This window comes from Rhinatrema bivittatum, chromosome 2 (assembly GCF_901001135.1).
Source record: "Rhinatrema bivittatum chromosome 2, aRhiBiv1.1, whole genome shotgun sequence".
NCBI lineage: Eukaryota > Metazoa > Chordata > Amphibia > Gymnophiona > Rhinatrematidae > Rhinatrema > Rhinatrema bivittatum.
This window is the reverse complement of record NC_042616.1, coordinates 638,799,266-638,818,797: the sequence shown is the minus strand read 5'-3', so window position 1 is coordinate 638,818,797 and position 19,532 is coordinate 638,799,266. Positions and strand designations below refer to the sequence as shown.

Below are 19,532 nucleotides of genomic sequence, written 5' to 3'. Positions count from 1 at the left end.
GTAAATACTCTGCTGTTCAGCTATCTCCCCTTTCCAGATCCCAGTTTCATTCTCCCTGTTTTATTGTAACTTTCTTTCTCACAACCTTGCTCTTGTTTACTGTGTTTGAATTCTCTCTTCCTATCACACATTGTTAATTGTAAACCGGTTTGATATGATTTCTGTCATGAAAGTCGGTATAACAAAATAATAAATAAATAAAATAATGGACCTTGAAGTCGCAGTGGTGCCAGGCCATGCAGAACTTCCGGGCTTGCATCAGTCACCTCCCCTCTCCAGGACTCTTTGTCCTGGCGGCAGGCTCTCAAATTTGGAATGGGGAACATCCTTCCAAAATCCTCCTACCCAAATTGTCCTAACCACAGATGTGTCCACCTTGGAGTGGGGAGCTCATGTAGAGGGGCTCCGCACCCAGGGCTTTTGGTCTACCCTGAAGCACGGTGTCAAATCATCCTCCTGGAGCTCCAGACAATCAGGTACGCACTATGGGCTTTCAGTGACTGTCCAGCAAGATTGTCCTGATACAAATGGACAACCAAGTTGACATGTGGTATGTCAACAAACAAGGAAGCACGGGATCATACCTCCTGTGTCGGGAAGCGGTCAGATTTGGTCCTGGGCCCTGTCCCATAGGATGGTACTTAGGGCCATGTATCTAGCCGGAATGGAGAATGTGATAGCGGACAGGCTGAGTCGTGCCTTCAGACCCCACACTTGGTCCCTGGACCCAGGGGGTGGCGAACCGGATTTTCTGCCTCTGGGGAAGCCCGAAGATGGACTTGATCACATCCCCCTACAACAGGAAGGTGACTCCATTTTGCTCCCTGTACAGGTCAGAAAGCAAACCAGCCTCAGATGCCTTTGCCCAGCATTGGAGCAGGGTTCTTCTGTATGCATATCATCAGATTCTTCTAGTTATGAAGACTCTCTTGAAGCTTCAGAAGGACTGAGATATTATGTTCCTCATAGCCACTTATAGACTGAGACAGATTTGATTTCCACTCCTTCATGAGTTGGCCATCCAGAAACGAATCAGTCTAGGGACTTCCCCAGACTTCCTCACGCGAGATTAGGGCAGGCTGCAGCATCCCAGCCTCCAGGCCCTGTCACTCACAGCCTGGATGTTGTGGTTGTTGTGCCCATTGGCAACTGGTTGATGCTTGTTGGTCCCCTTCTGTGTTGGAGAGCAGCCAGGTAGCTAGGGATTCACCCATGTGTGAGGCCTACCATCCTGCTTGTCCTAGGAGAAAGCAGAGTTGCTCACCTGCAACAGGCAGTCTCCTAGGACAGCAAGTTGTTAGTCCCCACAAAACATGCCCGCCACCCTGTGGAGTTGGGTTTCTCCTGTTCTTGTTTATATTTGTTGTAATTCTATGTTACGAGACTGAAGAGGGACCCCACATAGATTAGGGAGACTCAGTCAAAGTTCCAGAAACTTTGACATGTTTTCCATGCCGGGCTCCATCCGATGATATCACCCATGTGTGAGGACTAACATCTTGCTGTCTTAGGAGAACACCTGTTACAGGTAAGCCACTCTGCGTTTTTGGTATAATGCACATAATTCTGCCACTCTTTTGCCAAAGGAGTAGATGTTCGTTCCAGTGAATGTGTACAGGGAGGAGTGACAAACACAGCCCTGGAGATGCCAACTAATAGAAGGCAAGGAGAAGAAGTCACTAAAATGAGGTTGGAGTTAAGATAAGGGAAGGCAGACTTCATGGTGACTATAAGAGGAAGAAGTAATTGGCAGTATTAAAGGATGTAGATGGGATAATATTGAACAGTTGATATTTATGATAGCTAATTATTGTAAAACCACCTTTCACTGTAAAAATGTTTGTTCGAAAATCTTGCAGCAAAATGTTTTTGTTCTAGAGTTTGAATTCCAACTTGCTGTTTAATCACTGCTGTAAATATTTTGGGTCATAACATCAGTTTCATGCCATTTTTAGCTTTTCTGACTAATATAATAAACTTGCAGTATTTATCACATTTTGTTGCACATTTTCCCTTCCTGCTTTTTCCCTTATTCCTCTCCACCTCATCCCCTCTTCTGCAGAAGAATTAATTACTGTTTTCACTAGATTCTAGTCTGTTTCCTTTTTTGTTTTGTAGACCATCAAAAATGGGAAGTACTAGATTCTGGTTTCCTCCAAGAAGAGTTAGTGGGACTGGTTAAGACTAGAATCTGAAGACTTATACTGGACTACTTAAACAGGTGTGCATTGAACAGAGGCTATCCTAATACATTTTTAAATATTCTATATTAACATGTATTAATTTGTAACTGCCTGTCAGTTGTGAAAGCATCATATTGAAAGAATTGTATGAGTGATAAGGTATATCGGCCTCAAATAATATTGTTTTATGAGTTCTAAAATTACTTCAGCTGGTCTTTGAAAAGTGTAATATTTGAGTATTAATGCTTTCAGCATTGCCATCCTTACTCTGTCTCTTTATATCTACAAGTTCACTACAAGCTGTCACTGGGCAAGACTGAAATATTGTTGCTATCCTGGCCGGTACATATATTAAATGTAAGAACTATAAGATAATTTGACCCGAAAATTAAATATGTACCTCGTGAGGCATGTTCACACTATTGATCCCAATGGAATTAAATTTGCATACGTTTCTGTGAACAGTGTGAAAAAAAAAAAATCGGTGTGGTCTCCAAAGCTCATGTACATATTGCATTTTTATTATTCCTACAAAGGCCCAATGAAAGATATCTCACCTTGTAAAGAATCCACTTTAGTTAACCATTGCTTAAATCAGAATCATGAACACCAGCAATTAAGTTGCCTCTTTTTGGGTGAACATAATGCAAATAGGGTATGCACTTTAGGACTTCAAGCAGATGTTCCTGCCCAGTGATGGATTTCAGATTTTGCAGTTCTGTCGTCACATGCACCCACCTCCTCTTTGTAAAATTGGACAACAGGGAGCCAAAGGTCTAAGGCACAGCCCCATAGTTTCCCACAGTAGCTGAGGGGTAGATTTTCTTTGGCAAAAATGAAGACAATTTTGAAGCACCTTGGCAAACATTTTCATCTTTTATTTAGCATTATAAAAATACTTTTCCAAACTTGCTTGTGTCTGTATGATGTATTTTATTTTTATGGGGTGAGGAAACAATTTTAATTATCAGTACAGAGAAGAGGTTATTGTTTTCTGGTTCCTGCTTTTGACATTCACTTCATCTGTTTGCTTGCTTTCCTATATAGGTATGCTATTAAATGTCTGTCTGTCTTAGTTTATGAGGTACAGTCTAAGGAAGAATTTAAACATGTTTTCCCAAGAAATTTTCTGCTCTGCAAACCCACTGCACATCACTCCTGTAGGAGGAGCAACAGGAGACAAAACAGGCCCTCTGTAGTAGTAACAGAACCCGGGAGGAGCTCAGTCACATCTAATCCAAGTGCTATCAACTCAGCTTACATAAAGATGATAGTATAAATGTCATTTGTTCTATAAATGTTATTTTGTTATTATCTGTTGTATGGTGTTAGTTCCTGTGTGACCTGCTTTATGCTAAAATGTTTAAATAAGAATAGATTGAAGTGGTAAACTGTACAAGACTGCATGTGGTATGAAAGGGGTGTGAGTGATGTGTTCTAGCTAGTGTTGCAAAAGTGTCTGCATATAGTAATACCTAGTGCTATGATTACTCCTGGGGGGAATTCTGTGCAAAACAATTTTAAATTCTGCACACAAAAACTTAAAATTCTGCATATTTTATATTGGTTAAACTAACTCCATTTACATGAGTCTTTAAGTAATAAATATATTCTCTCAAAATTGATGGAAAAGGGTAATAGGCATATATACTAATCAATGTATGAATAAAGCTAAAGTCCCAGAAATATACACCGTGAATTACAATTTTTTTCTCATTAGAAAGACCTCATAGTTAGGCACACTTGTCAATGCTAGTTAGCAATGATTATGTATACTGATAGTATAATCATAGGTCTTTTTAAATGAAGTTTTGTATACTCAGTGTCGTAAGAATCAGTGTAACTATTCCAGATATCACTTCATGCTGCATTTTCTACTTTGTTATTCTTTGTATTGTATTTCATGCATAGCATTGCGTTATCTGAAGCTTATAAATTACTTAGCTTGAAATCTACAGAGGAACGCCTAAAAGTCTAAATTGGACATGGACCATGTTTCGGCATCTGCCTTCTTCAAGGAGCCAAATACATCTGGTAAATGCAAAACATCGTTCTGGAAGCATGTGAGAATTATAGAAAATCAAACATACATTCATACTATGGTAGTAGAAAATGCAGCATGATGTGATATCTTATTTATTTATTTTATTTATTTATTTAAATGCTTTTAAATATACCGACATTCATAGGACATATGCCGGTTTACAATCAACTTTGTAGCAAGGAAAGAGAAAATTACAAATAACAGGGAGAGGGGAAGGGGAGCAGGATTGGAAAAAGGAGAGGATGGGGGGCAGGTGAAAGCAAGCGCATAAGTAGCGGGAAGCACAAAAGTAGTAAAGCGTAAAGGGAGAGAGAAAATATAGGAACTGTATTAAGCATTAATATAAAATAACAATTCAATTTACGTAATCAACATTTCCTTAAGATGCATCAATGATTAGCAGGGGGGGGAGCAAGTGAGGAGGCAATAAAGGGGTTTAGGTCTGATTGGCATCAGGGTAGGCCTGTAAAAAAATCCAGGTTTTGATGCCTTTTTTGAAGTTGGGTAAAGAGGGCTCAAGGCGAAGAGTCATGGAGAGAGAGTTCCATAGGGTAGGGCCGGCGATGGTAAAAGCTCTTTCTCTTGTAATGGAGAGGTGTGCAATTCTGAGGGGTGGGATGGGTAGAGTGCCCGCAAGGGTGGCTCTGGATGGGCGATTGGAGGTGCGGAAACGCGGTATTTCCTTGAGCCATTCGGGGTTGTTTTTGTAGAGCACATTATGGAGTATGGTGAGGGTTTTGTATTTTATACGGAAAGGGATGGGAAGCCAGTGCAGATCTTTTAAAATTGGGATGAGGGGTTCTCTTTTGCATGTGTCTGTGATGATTTGTGTTGTGGAATTCTGCAGGATTTGTAGTGGTTAAATTGTAGAATAGGGGAGGCCTAGGAGAAGGGAATTACAGTAATCCAATTTAGATAGGATTGTGGACTGCAAAACTAGGTAGAAATCCTGAGCGTGGAGCAGGGGTTTAAGTTTTTTTGAGGATGTGGAGTTTGTAGAAACCGACTTTAAGCAGTGATTTGACGTGTGGTTGGAAATTAAGGTGTTTATCTAATACAACACCTAGGTCTCTTACGGATGGCAGGAGGGGATGGGTTGTGGTGGGTATTTTGAGTGTGACTTGCGAGATGAACTCGGGCTTGTTGGATATGAGGATGATTTCTGTTTTAGCAGTGTTAAGTGCAAGTTGGAGGTTGGCTAAAAGTGCGTTGATGGAAGCTAGGCAGGATTCCCAGAAGTTCAGTGTCTTGGAGGGTTTTTTGAATGGGGATGAGGATCTGGACATCTGGACATCATCCACATCTTGAATACTTACACTGATTCTTACGACACTGAGCATACAAAACTTCATTTAAAAAGACCTATGATTATACTATCGCTATACATAATCATTGCTAACTAGCATTGACAAGTGTGCCTAACTATGAGGTCTTTCTAATGAGAAAATAATTTTAATTCACGGTGTATATTTCTGTGGATATTTCTGGGACTTTAGCTTTATTCATACGTTGATTAGTCTTTAAGTAATTACATTTTAAATTAATATAGAAAAAAGTTATTACTTAGACACAGAATTTTAAATATTTTGAGCAGAATTCCCCTAGAAATACACTGTAACAGTGTCCCTTCCACTTGCTCGCCCTACTCCTCTGGCCACTTTGCCCTCTCAGGCCCCAACTCCTCCACCTGCCAGTATCTTTCCCGCCACTCTAGGATCAACCCCTTCCACTCTATCGCCACTCCCAGAGTTTGACCCTGTTCTCAGTACTGCCCCTCACATAGGCTCTCTCTGTCCCTCTCTCACACACAAATGCTCCCGCTCTCTAGTGACATACAGGCTCCCTTACTGTCTTTCACACACACACATCCCCTCATACAGGGTCCCTCTCTCTTGCATATACACCCACTCAAGCTCCCTTTCTCTCTCATGCATACACCTTCACACAGGCTCTCTCTCATACATACACAATCCCTTCACACAGGCTAGCACCCTCATATACACACAATACCTTTTTTATACACACCAGCTCCCAGTCTCTCGCACACATACACACTCCTTCACAATCTCTTCTTATAGGCACCCTCCTGCTCACGCCCCTGCTCGCTCTCTCACATCCCCTTCCCCCCCTGCTCTCACTCTCCTCTCCCCCTTCCCCCCTTCCCTCTCTCACACACCTCTCTACACACATTCACTCTCACCAGGGCCTTCATCTACGATGCACATGGCACGCCGGGACCTTCATCTTCACCACGAACAGCATATGCTCCGTTCACGGCACGCCAGGATCTTCATCTTCGTTGCACATGGCGTGCCTGGACTTTAATCTTTGCCGCGAATGGAGTGCGCTCTGTTCGTGGTATGCCTGGACTTTCATCTTCGCCGCGAATGGTGCGCTTTGTTTGCAGTACACCGGAGCCTTCATCTTCTATGCCATTTTCTGCGCAGAATTTGGCAATTCTGCACAGGGGTGAGAATTCTGCACAAATTATGCACTCTGCAGCAGCAGCACAGAATTTTCCCAGGACTATATGAGTACTTTGTTGATACATCATATTTCTTAAGATGGCTGTGCAGGTAACACACTATTGCATGTGTCTCTTGATCTCCATAGTCCCATGGATTTGTGCTGTATGCTTAATTAGATATGAGAGAGATCTGTGAAGGAGTTTGTATTCAAGGTATGAAATTTCATATTCAACTATACTAGCCCAAAAAGTTACACTGTCCAGAATTGCTCACTTTTAGTGTCCAGTCAGATGAATCCAGAACAAGTGGATTATGCACCTCTACCAGCAGATGGAGACTGAGCAAACTGACGTCACATTATATATACTCCTGCAGTGACAGCCTGCTATTATTCTCCGTCTCCAACAGATGGTGGACATGATTCTCCCTTCTAGGGATTGCTTCATTTTAAAGAAAAGGAGGATTGAGGAACTAAATTTGCCCCCGCTCTCCTGCGGTGATACCAAATGGTCCCTCCCACAGTTGATAATTCCTGAGGTGATTTCCGTGGTCCCTCAGATGAGTGCCTTGGTCTGATAGCTGGTTTTTCAGCAAGTGCAGGAAAGCCGAGTGCAATGGTGACGGCACTTGCCCTTTCCCCCCATAGCCAGAGACAGTCTCTGTACTCAACCGGGTAAGGCTGAGCTCTGGTAAGATTAAAAAAAAAAAGTTTATACAGAGACTTAAGGTTTTTTGTTTCAGACTTCCTCCTTCCCTGTGTCTCTGTGCTTGGCGTGCCGTTCTGACATTCGTCCCACTCCGTGGGAGGTCGAGGGACGTGGGCAACCTGGCAGGTTGAGCAGCCTCCTTAGGCTAGGCCCCACTCCGAGGCTTTTCGTTGCATGCCACGTGTTAGGCTGCAACAGGATTTTGCATACTTTCTAAGGCTGCCCTCTATAGGATTGTCAGTCCAGCATGCGCATCTAGCTGTACGTTCATGTTGTGCGCCTAGTTTTTGGACACACAGTCGGGCCTTTTGGTCTGTGCATCCACAGACTTACCTCTACACTCAACTTGTACTGTGTGCTTAAGTTTCTTGTGACACCTAAGTGTCAGATGCATAATTTGTGGGCTCCTAGGTTGAGCGCACATTTAAAAAAAAAAAAAAAGGCAGCTAGACGCACGCCTCCAACTGCCACTCAGCGCGCTGTCGACCATAATGCTTGTGTCTCGAAAGGCTTAGCATCCTTCTCCTTACAGTATTTGTCATTTGGGCATCCTAGCTAGGAGTGCCTGGTAATTTGTGCCAGTGCTTTTTGGAGGTTCAAAGAGACTTGTCTTCCGCTTTTTTCACTAAGCCTGGTTCTTCCCAGCCAGATACGGGTCTGGGTAAAGACAGGTCAGGCGCCTGATTTTGGAGCTCCCCTAACTGGTTCCTCATCAGGGGAAGGTAGATCAGTGAGTATCCCTCAGGTACCTCCTGGTCTGGATACTTCTACTATTTCATGAGTAGAATTTTTTTCCAGGGGTTGCAATTCTTTCTTCAGGTACAGTCAACAGCCCTGTCCAATGCTCCCACAGCAGAGGCATAGGTAGGGACCTTGCCTGGACCGTCTGTTAAGCGCCGGAGTACTCCCAGAGCATGAGCAGATCTCTGGATCGAGATCCGGATGGCACAAATGATAACGCCGATTCTGACTCTTGACAATGGCGAAATTCCCCTGGATTAGGACTGTATAGAACTGTTATGGTTCTTTCATTGAGATGTATTGCCAACTCTGATTTCCCAGACCTTGAAAATGCTTGGAGTTCCTGGGGCAGATTCAATGTCTAAGCCAAAGAGAAATCCGTGATGGAAGTCATTCAAGGATTGATTGCTCTTGAGTGAAGCTCACTAGAGGCTAATTTCAAAGGGGGTCTGGTTTTGGAAGGCCTGTACCCTCTGGATCCAGGGGTAAGAGAGTGCTTGTGTGCCCAGCGCCCAAATTTCAAGGAAATTCGTGGTGATATTCCATTTATTTTATTTTATTGTGCCAAAGGAAAAAAAATGCTCTTTCGTCCCATCCTGGACATCAAACGCATCAACCGTTCTCTGCAAGTAAAGCATTTTCACATGGAAATTTTGCGCTCAGTGATAAAGGCCATACAGTCAGGGGAATTTCTGATCTCTGGATCTGTCCGAGGCATATCTCCACATTCCCATCTGACTAGAATACCAATGTTTCCTGTAGTTCATAGTTCTGGGATGCCACTTTCAGTTTCAGGCATTCCCTTTGGTCTGGCCTCCACTCCCTGGACCTTTTCCAAGGTAATGGTAGTTGTGGCAAAAGAGTTGAGAAGGGATGGAACCCTAGTACGCCCATATTTGGATGTCAGGCTGATTGGTGCCAGGTCGCTGGAAAAGAGCTGCCTGTTGAGTCGCAAAATGTTTTCCCTGTTGTGGGAGCTTGGCTGGGTATTGAACCTGGCCAACAGCAGTCTTCAGCCTGCTCGGTAGTTGGAATACCTCTGGGGTTCGGTTCGTCTCAAGGCTGGGCAAGGTTTTCATGCCAGAATCTCGAATTCAGAAGTAGCGGAGCAGCTCCGTCTGTTGATGAGCACTCTGTGTCCACCCATGTGGTCTTACCTGCGGGTACTTGGTTTAATGGCAGTGACCTTCCCTGCTGTCTCGGTGGAACCCACAGTCTCAGGACTGTTCAAATCGGCTCCATTTGCTGATGGAGGTCTCCCCCTAACTGCAGTGTTGGCTAAGGAAGGGAGTCTCCCTAGCCCCACCAGACTAGCTAGTGCTGACAGGTGTGAATATCTTTGGTTGGGGAGCTCACTGTTAGGAGCTTGACAGCGCAAGGAAGTTGGAATGCAGAAGCGTTTCTCTGGAACATCACACAGGCTGCAAGGTCAAAGTGTATCTCCAGGTGATCTCAGCCTTGCACATAGCAGGAAGAGACAATGTAATGACAGACTTCTCAGCAAAGAGAGTCTGGATCCAGGAGAGTGGGCTTTGTCAGACGAGGCATTTCAGTTGATTCTGGATCACTGGGATCTTCTATTCCTAGACATTATGGCAACTTCGCGATTCTTTAGCCACAGGAGAAATCCGAAGTCATTGGGGATCGATGCCCTAGTGCAGGAGTGGTCTGAAGACAAGTTACTGTATGCCTTTTCTCCATGACCCATGCTAGGCAGATTGGTTCGAAGGATCGAGCACCACAGAGGGATGGTGCTCTTAGTAGCTCCAGACTAGCACCGGAGACTATGGTATGAGGATCTGTGGAGGCTCCTGTTGGACTTCCCTCTTTGACTTCGGCGCACAGAATCCTGTTGCAGCAGGGACCTGTACTTCACAGAGATCTGACTCACTTTTGTCTTACAGTATAGCCCTTGAAAGGGCTCGCATGTTAATGTGGGGTGGCAGTGATTTCCACCTTACTGAGAGTTAGAAAGTTCTCCACTTCCTTGGCCTATGTGCAGGTTTGGAGAGTGTTTGAGGCCTGGTGTGAGGATCAAGGTACTCTTTCTTCCTTGGTCAAGAATCTGCTCATTTTTGAATTTTTGCAGGATGGCTTGAATAAAAGCTTGAAAGGCTTTAAGAAAATGAGAATTTTCTTAAAGGTGCAAGTAGTGGTTCTTGCCTGTTTCAGGGGTCAGGTAAACAGTGGTTCCTTGTCAGTCCTCCTGATGTGGCTGTTTTCTGAAAGGAGTGAGCTGCCTTCGCCCTCCCTTTGGAGTCTTAATTGATATTGGTTTTCTTGGCAGGCCCCCTGCATTTAGACCGCTGCACACCCTGTTCTTGAAAACTGTATTCCTTGTGGCAATTTGCTCTGCGCATAGGGTTTCCGAATTCCAGGTCTTGTCTTGCCATGACCCATTCCTTCAGGTGACTGCAGGAGTGGTACAGCTGCATACTGTTCCTTCCTTTTTACCAAAAGTGGTGACTGAGTTTCACTTGAATCAGTCCATCTCCCTGTCATTTCTGGACAGAGGAGATGCGGAGGAGTATCGTCTTATGCGACCCTTGAATGTATCTGGAGGTTTCTAAGCCTTCCCGGAATTCGGATCACATGATTGTTTTCATGGCAGTACTAGACAGGCAGAGCTGGCCTCACGGGCTATGATAGCTCACTGATTAAGGAGGTAGTCATGACTGCATACATGGATCCTGGGAAGCCTTTCCCTAGTCAGATTAGGGCTCTTGCCACTAGGGCTCGAGCAGTGTCATGGGCAGAAGTTAGATTGTTGTCCCCTGTCGACATTTGCTGAGCTGTGATGTGGCGCTTCTTACATACCTTTCCAGGTATCATCGTCTTGATGTGCAGGCCCAGGAGGATGTGGCCTTGCATGTGCGGTTTTGACTGGACCACGGGCAACCTCCCGCCCTATTCAGGAGTAGTTTTTGTACATCCCACTTGTTCTGGATTCATCTGATTGGACGTTAAGAAATGAGAAATTACTACTTATCTGATAATTTCCTTTTCTTAAAGACAGATTAATCCAGCTTTCCTCCTGTGGCTGCCGAATGTTTGCATTATGGTCCTTTTATGTGACTATGTGTTACAGGGATTATTGGTAAGTGTTAATCCAGTCCCTAGACTGTTTATACATTCTTGTCTCAGCTCAGTGTTGCCTATTGGCTGAGTACTGAAATGGTTATCTGTTTTTAATCAAGTTTTTTGCTAGTCTGTCCACAGTTGCTTTTGAAGAAAATACTGGCGGGCTGATGTCACTGCAGGGGTATATATACTGTGACATCAGTTTGCTCCATTTCCATCTGCTGGTAGAAGTGCATAACCCACGTGTTCTGGATTCATCTGACTGTCCTAAAGAAATGGAAATTATCAGGTAAACAGTAATTTCTCAATTGAGATTAAGTAGAGGAGGGAACAAATTCAATCATTTTTTGGTACATATGATAGCGATTTATGGAACTATGTAGGCACTAATCATCCTTTTGCAACTAGCTACCATCATCAAGATAAGGTGAAGAAATAGGAAGAGACTATCTTTATTGGTGGCACTTACCTGTATGTAAGCTATTTTCTGCACACTTACGAGTTCCAGAAAATGCTGTGTAATGCATAGCTGCCTTTCTCTCTTAGGTTTTTATTTATTTATTTATTTATTTATTTAACACTTTTATATACCGATATTCATGTAGAAAATTACATATCACTTCAGTTTACAGTATAACTATAACTAGCATGTAAGAATGCTTTTACATTTAACAGGGAATGAAATAACTTGGAGCAATGGAACAGGGAACAAAGCAACGATTAAATAATAGGCTCTTTCGTGGGGCCAGAGATTAACTGGCTAAAGATCTGAGTGCATATTGAATTAACTTTAGGGTAAGGGTAAAAAGGAGCATAATTAGATTGATCCTCTGCAGAGTTGGAGTGCCTCTTCCCTCTTCCTACTGTCCTTACCCATAATGCTGTCCTTACCCATAACCCATTACTGTCCTACTTTTCTCCCCTCTTCCTATTGTCCTTACCCATAACGCTTTCTTTCCTTCTCTTCCTTTGCAATTTCTCTTACCTACCACAGATCTGTTTGTCTTCTGTGCCAAACCCTACACTTCCTGCCAGATAATGACACTACATTCCAAATCCTCCTCCCAGTCCTTCCCCCTCCATTTGTGTTCTTTCTCATCCCCATTTGCTTTCCTTCATTTACTTTACATGCCAGCCTTTGCTCTCCATCTTCCTCTTACTTCCCATGCTATTTAGTACAGCACCTTTCTGCCTTCATAGCACAAGTGTGTTATGGGGGTCTGAAGGCAGAAAGTGTTTTTTCCTGTACGTACCCGGATCAGTCCAGACAGTGGGTTGAGCCTGCTTTCTAGCAGGTGGAGACAGACTAAAACTTGAAGGATGCCTTATATCAGGACAGAGCCTATCCTCTACCCCTTCAGTATTCGTCTGTCTCCAGCAGGTGCAGCCATCTCCCCTTCGGTTCTCTGCTGTAGGCTAGTTAGCCTTCTTTCTTTTTCGGCTCAAGCAAGTAGTTCTTTTGATTCCCGCTTGTTTTAGAAACAAAGGAAAAAATCTATGAAGGAAATTTTGCCTTCTTTTAGTGCTTTTACTGTTTTTGTGTGGGAGACGTCCGTCTCCCAGCTCTTGTCCGGCTCAGGGGGGCTTTGCCCCTTTTGCAGGAGGGGGTTCCCTGCATAGTCCTGAGTCCGTGGCCGCTTCCAGGTGTGGGGACCGACGCTCTCCGGGCCTCGTTCCCCCTCTGGCTGCCGAGAGGGTTTTTTAACCCGCTGCTGTGCTCAGTAAAAAAAAAAAAAAAAAAAAAGAGATTAAAAGTTTCAAACTTTCAATAAGTTGCAGGTACTCACCTACCTCTAACTTATTTGCAGCAGTTGACCAGCTTTTTTATTTTTTTCTGGTCAGAGTAGGGTTAGAACCGGCAGCCAGAGAAGCAGAAGGCAGCAGGTTTCCCGCCTGCTCTCTCCTGCTGTGCAGGCTGTCAATCAAGCTTTTTTTTTTCAGCTTTTTTTTCTTCAGCCGTGGCTTAGCTATGTCCCGGCTGGCAGCCTGCCTTTCATGTGGGCTGCCCTCTTCGTGTTTTTCGCGGCAGGGCCTCTGCACTGCTTGCCTGCCGGGTGGGGAAGGTCCCTCCTCGGCAGGACAAGCAAATTTAGCCCGGGGCTCCACTGTTTCCGGCATGGCTAGGCCTTTCCCGGGTCGGCAGAGCCCGGGAACGGCCGCCATCTTGGATTTTTCATCGGGGCCGATTTCAGTGCTCCCTGGGGCTGGGAGGCCAGATTATTTTTATTTAACCCCTGATTTGGCCCCCACAGGTGCCCAGGAGGGGAGTCCTGACCTTCCCTCGCCCCCCACCCCCCTCCCCGCCAAATCCAGGGTCCCTTTTTCAGCGGATTTCGTCCTCCTCATGCACAAATCTTATCTAGCTAGCCTGCACGAGCTGGACGAAAGCCCCCCCCCTGCCAAAAATCCCTCGTTCAGCACCGTTGACCACTGGACCGGCCGCGGAGCCCCAGGGACCAGTTCGGGTGTGGGTGGTCCCGAGGGTGCCTCCTTCCCCCCCCCCCCCGGTGTCTCCCGTGTCCTCGGACCCCGCTGCTTCCTCGGATTTGGCGGATGCCCCCCACCCCCCGAGGGGGATGACCCTAGAGCCCTCCGTCTTTTTCGTAAGGAGGAATTAGAGCCCCTCCTCCCTTTTGTTTTGCAGGAGCTGGGTCTGGAGAGTCCCTCCGTGGATAATCTCATGGCCTCGCTCCCTAAGGATATGAACCCGGTTCTGGGAGGGCTCCGGGCTCCGGCCTCGGCCTTTCCCTTCCATCCCATACTTAAGCTCCTTATCCTGCGGGAATGGTAGGCTCCTGAGGGTGCGCTTCGGTTGGGGAGTGCGATGGATAAGCTCTATCCCCTCACGGAGGAGGGCATGGAGCTGTTGTGATATACATCGGTGGATTCTTATGTTTCTTCAGTGGCCAAGCACACCACGATTCCAGTGGAAGGTTCCACAGCCCTGAAGGATTCACAAGATCGTAAGCTGGAGGCTCACCTGAAGCGCATCTTCGACATTCTGGCCCTCAGGGTCTGGGCGTCTTGCTGTAGCAGTCTCATGATGCAAGCGGGCCTCCAGTGGGTCCAACAGTTACTCTGCGGCCGGGAGCTTCCGCCAGGTGAGGCAGAACAAGCCGAACGTCTGGAGGCAGTAACCGCTTACGTATCAGACGCCCTCTACGATCTGGTCCGTGTCCAGGCGAAGGCGATGGTTACGGTAGTGGCGGCCGGAGGCTCCTTTGGCTACGCCACTGGTCGGCTGATCAGTCCTCGAAGACCAGGCTGGGCATGCTGCCCTTCAAAGGTAAGATGCTCTTTGGCGAGGATCTCGAGAAGCTTATGGACTCCTTGGCTGACAACAAGGTCCATAAGCTCCCAGAGGACCGCCCTAAGTCTTCCCGATCCTTCACGGCCTCTCGCTCTCGCTTCAGGGGCCAGCGTCGCTTCGCTCCTGGGGGGGCGGGGCGGTTCTGCGAGGGGGTCTTCTCGTGCGCAGTCCTGGTCGCAGTCCTTTCGTGGCAGACGGCCCTTTCGCGAGGGCCAGCCCGTGCGTGCCACCGCTAAACCTGCCACGCAATGAAGTTCAGCCGACCCATTCCTCTGTTCCTTACCTCGGCGGACGCCTCTCCCTGTTCTTCAAGGAATGGGTCAAGATCACGTCGGATCGGTGGGTCCTCGACATTATCAGAGACGGGTACACTTTCGACCTCGTCAGGGAACTTCCAGATCTCTTTCTTTTCTCGCCTTGCGGCCGGGCCAAGAGGGACGCGGGGGTCCAGACTCTCTCCAAGCTTCTGGATCTGGTAGCGGTGGTCCCAGTCCCGGAAAGGGAAATTGGCGCCGGCCAGTATTCTATTTACTTCACCGTGCCCAAAAAGGACGGGTCCTTCCGCCCAATATTGGACCTCAAGAGGGTCAATCGGGCTCTCAAGATCCCCCGCTTCCACATGGAAACCCTGTGGGCGGTCATTGCGGCGGTCCGCCCCGGAGAGTTCCTTGCTTCCCTCGATCTCGCAGAAGCTTATTTTCATATTCCCATTCACCGCGACTATCAGAAGTATCTCCGATTCCACATTCTCAACCAGGACTTCCAGTTTCGAGCTCTCCCCTTCGGCCTCGCGACCGCTCCTCGCACCTTCACAAAGGTCATGATAGTAGTAGCGGCGGCCTTGTGCCGGGAGAGGATTCTCGTCCATCCCTATCTGGACGATTGGCTCATCAGGGCCAAGTCGGAGACCTCTTGCTGGCGGGCGGTGGATCACATCTTGGAGCTCCTTGCCTCTCTCGGGTGGATAGTGAACTTTTCCAAGAGCAAGCTTCAGCCCTCCCAGGAGTTGGAATTTCTGGGAGCCCACTTCGACACCCGAGTAGGCAAGGTTTTCTTACCTCGGGCGCGAGCCCTCAAGCTGATCGATCAGGTCCAGACTTTGATTGCCCTACCTTCCCCGACAGCCTGGGATTATCTCCAAGTCCTGGGACCCATGGCTTCTACCATCGACCTTGTCCCCTGGGCTTTTCCTCATATGCGTCCGTTACAGAAAGCTTTGCTGTCCCATTGGCAGCCAGTGTCGGAGCAGTTCCACGTAGTCCTTCCTTTCTTGGATTCTACTGCCGACGAATTACAGTGGTGGCGGTCTCTTCCTCATCTTCTGCAAGGGATGCCTCTTCAAGCTCCACAGTGGACGATAGTGACCACAGACGCCAGCCTGTTGGGCTGGGGTGTGGTCTGCCTTTCTCAGTCCACCCAGAGGACATGGTCGCAGACTCAGTCACGTTGGCACATCAATCGACTGGAAACTTTAGCGGTCCGCCTGGCTCTTCAGGAGTTCCTTCCCCTGATCCGCGGCAAGGCGGTACGAGTCCTGTCCGACAACTCCACCACAGTCGCCTACATCAATCGCCAAGGGGGCACTCGCAGTCCCCTGGTAGCCTTAGAAGCCAGCCGTCTCCTCGCTTGGGCGGAGCGTCACCTACAGTGCCTTGCGGCCTCTCTCATCGCCGGAAGAGACAATGTTCAAGCCGACTTCCTCAGCCGGCAGTTGCTCGATCCAGGAGAGTGGGAGCTCTCGGACACGGCCATGGCTCTGATAGTGGACAGGTGGGGTCCTCCTCCACCTCGACCTCATGGCGACTCTGCGCAATGCCAGTTTCCTACTTAGGTGGTCTGATTCGAGTGTACCCTGATCTAGCAAAACCTACGCAGCAGTGTAGGAAAGAGTTCCTATCTTTAAGAGTTGAGACCTTAGCACTAGGGGGGGTAGTTTTAAGTTACGGTACCCCTGTAAGTGCATAATCCAACTGGCCAGGTCCCTTGGGGCGCGGGTGGTCCCGGAGGTGCCCCCTCCCTGTTCCCCGACGGATCCCGGTACTCCCGGATCCTATAGCCAACCCGGGTGCATTAGCTAATCTTCCTGGTGCCGCCTCTTCTTCACAGGATGTGGCCCCGGTCCTGGCGGGATCCTGGTTTTGTCAGGCGCCTTCTCCTTCCTTTCCCGCCCAAACAGTTGTGCCTGCGGTTTCGCAGGCTCCCCGGTCGGGCCGTGCCCTGAACGAGCTCCCCTCTAGGTGGCATGCTTTGTTTAAAAAAAAAAAAAAACCCATAATCACTCCGTGGACTCCTTCTGCGGTCGTGTTTCAGGAGGGTTTTTCCGGTTTTCAAGCGGCCCTGGTCTGCCTGCTGACCACGGTTCGCGAGGCTCTTTGAAGCGCACTCTGATGTTTTAGCGCCGTGGATGTGTTCCATTATTTGCTGCAGTTCCTGCTGTGCGCAGGTCTCTCATGGGGTCAACGGCATGATTCCTCTGCGCCCGGGACCTCCCGTGGCCAGGGGCTGCGCATTCGACCCTTCGCCACCTCTAGCCAGAGGCGATTGCCTCGGAGATGTCCGCCACACGGCTCCTGTAGCTGCGCCACTGGTCGGCCGCTCCGGCCTCCTCCGCCCGGTGGGGTATGTTGCCATTCAGAGGTAAGCTGTTCCTTGTCCAGGACCTTGAGAGACTTTGGATTCTTTAGGGGACAGTAGGGGCCATCAGCTGCCGGTGGCCCGTCTGCAACCATCCTGGTCCTTTATACCCTCTAGTCCACGCTTCGGGGCCAGAGTTGGTATACCCCACGTGGGCACGGTTCTCCTCTGGGGGGGTTTGTCTTTCGTGATCACAGTTTTTTGTCTCAGCATTCTGTTGGGTGCCTTCTCTTGCGCGAGGGTTAGCCCACGCTCTCAATCCTTACGCCTGCACATACGCCGGAATATCTTTGCCTCTCCCTCTTCTCCGTGGACTGGGTCGGGCTCCGGTCAGACCAGGGGGTCCTTGTCGTTCTCAGATACGGGCACGTCTTCGCCTTCCTCGTGTTTGGAGGGATCTTTTTTCTGTTTCCCCTGGTGGTTGGTCCCTGCGACATACGGTGCAGCTACCCCCGCCAAGCTCCTGTGTCTGGGTGCGGAGGCCCCGGCCCCAGCCAGCGTACTTGCCGCAGGCCACTATCCTATTTACTTCGTTCACTCTTAGACCTCACAAGAGTCCCCGGGTTCTCATTTCCCGCTTCTCCGCAAGCACATCCTGTGAACATACTCGTGCCGTCCTCCCCCCGGGGCATCCCTCGGCCCACTCGTTTCTCTCAGTGGCATATTCCATTTTCCGTTTCATCGTGGCTGCCATAGTCTCTTCGTGTTCGCGTCCTCCGCCAGGTCTCCGAGTTCTGGTCGCTTCCCTTTGATCTCGCGACAGAACCCTGCATCTTCACCAATGTTTAGGTGTTGATGGCCGCAGCTCTCCGCCGGGCAGGACTCCTCGTCTACTCTTATCTAGGCCTCTGGCACGTCAGGGCCAAGGCGGAGGTTCTTTGTCGGCGGTCGGTGTATCGCGGGCTAGCTTTCTTTGCGTCCCTGGGGTGGATACTGTATTTCTCTTAGAGCAATCTTCCGCCCTTCCCGGAATTAGAGTACCTGAGACTCCGCTTCGTCACCTGGGTAGGCAAGGTCTTCTTGCCTTGTGTGCGGGCCCTCAAGTTGTCACAATTAAATAATGTTAAAAATCAAACTTTTCTTTTATAGTACATTGCCCTCCTGGGGTAAATGTTTAACATACCTATTAATTGTTTTTGTTTTCTGTTGAAGGTCTGCTAATATTTTGATTTTGTCCTATTTCATTCTTCTAGAATGTTTGCATTAGCTTAAATGGGAAGATGTAAAATTTCATGCCTTTATTTACTTCCTACTTGAACTCTCTTCTTCCCTACTAGATGTGTTATTGTAGGATCTGTATAATTTTCAAATGTCTTAATTTAATTTTTAAAACTATCATGCTGTTTTTTGATAAACATAAATTTGTTGTTAACTCTTACCCTGTCGTAAAAATATTAATTTTGGAAATGGAGTTGCCCTGCCAAATTCAAATTCTCAAAAGACAAACCAACGTGTTTGTTTCAGATGTGTAAAACCAGTGAAGAAAACTGTCATCTTTGTCTATGGACCAGTTCATTCCACTATGGTGTGGGGATAGGTTGACTTTAATAATCAGGTGATATAAGTAAATCTAAGTTCCAGTTTTCATCATCTTTTCTTCATTCCAACGTGACCCACATGATTTAGTATTTCTGCCTTCATGGACCTTCACCTGTCCTCCTTTCCCTGCTGCTTCAAACTGACTACCCAGTATTAACGTCAGCGTAGACCTGACCTTGCTATTTCCTGTAGATCTTATACTGTGGCTTTAGGTACTGTTAGAACTTGATCTCATGTCTGTTGAAGTTTGTCAGTCTCCTACTTCCAGTATGTACTTAATGGTTCGCACCAACCCAAATGCTGTATTAAGATGGACATTATGATGTCTGTAAGTGGCAGGCAAAGGACCTGATAACTACTATTCAGAATTTGCAAAGTCTGCTACTCACCAGCAGACTTATACTGGTACAGATAGAACCATGTTCTGTGCTATTTCACCCCTTTTTGAACCCTGAATATTACTCCATGATAAGTGACTGTTTTTGAACCAATGCTGTCTGTTGTTCAAGAGGTGATTTGGTATTTATTCAGACATTAGGAAGGTAGGCTTGATTATAAGTATATTATTTAAAGATACTCTGGTTTAAATTGCAGTCCTCCTGGAATAAAGTGTCCATTGGACCATTTTGCAAAAGCAAATTGTCACTGCAGTGTCTCAAGATTGTAGGGAACCTGATAGGGTACTTTTTGCAGAAACCAATTTAATTAATTTTTAAAGGAATGTCAATATACTGTCAGTATACTTCAGAATTTCTCAGGCATTAAGAAGGTAATTGTGTAACAGTCCACTTAAAATAGATGGCAAAAACATGCATAAGTTATCAG

General features: G+C 47.0%; 1 protein-coding gene across 3 annotated transcripts in view; it reads left to right on the top strand.

Moving 5' to 3' along the window:
* The window catches only part of PLAG1 (PLAG1 zinc finger), a 94,833-nt gene that overhangs the window by 48,226 nt on the left and 27,075 nt on the right, over window positions 1-19,532 (top strand). For 2 of the 3 annotated variants that reach the window (XM_029591312.1, XM_029591309.1), the window contains exon 2: window positions 2,119-2,221. The exons of the other annotated variant lie outside the window; for it this stretch is intronic. The gene's annotated coding sequence lies outside the window, so the exon portion shown is untranslated. The remainder of the gene's footprint in view (window positions 1-2,118; window positions 2,222-19,532) is intronic. 3 annotated transcript variants of the gene reach the window in all.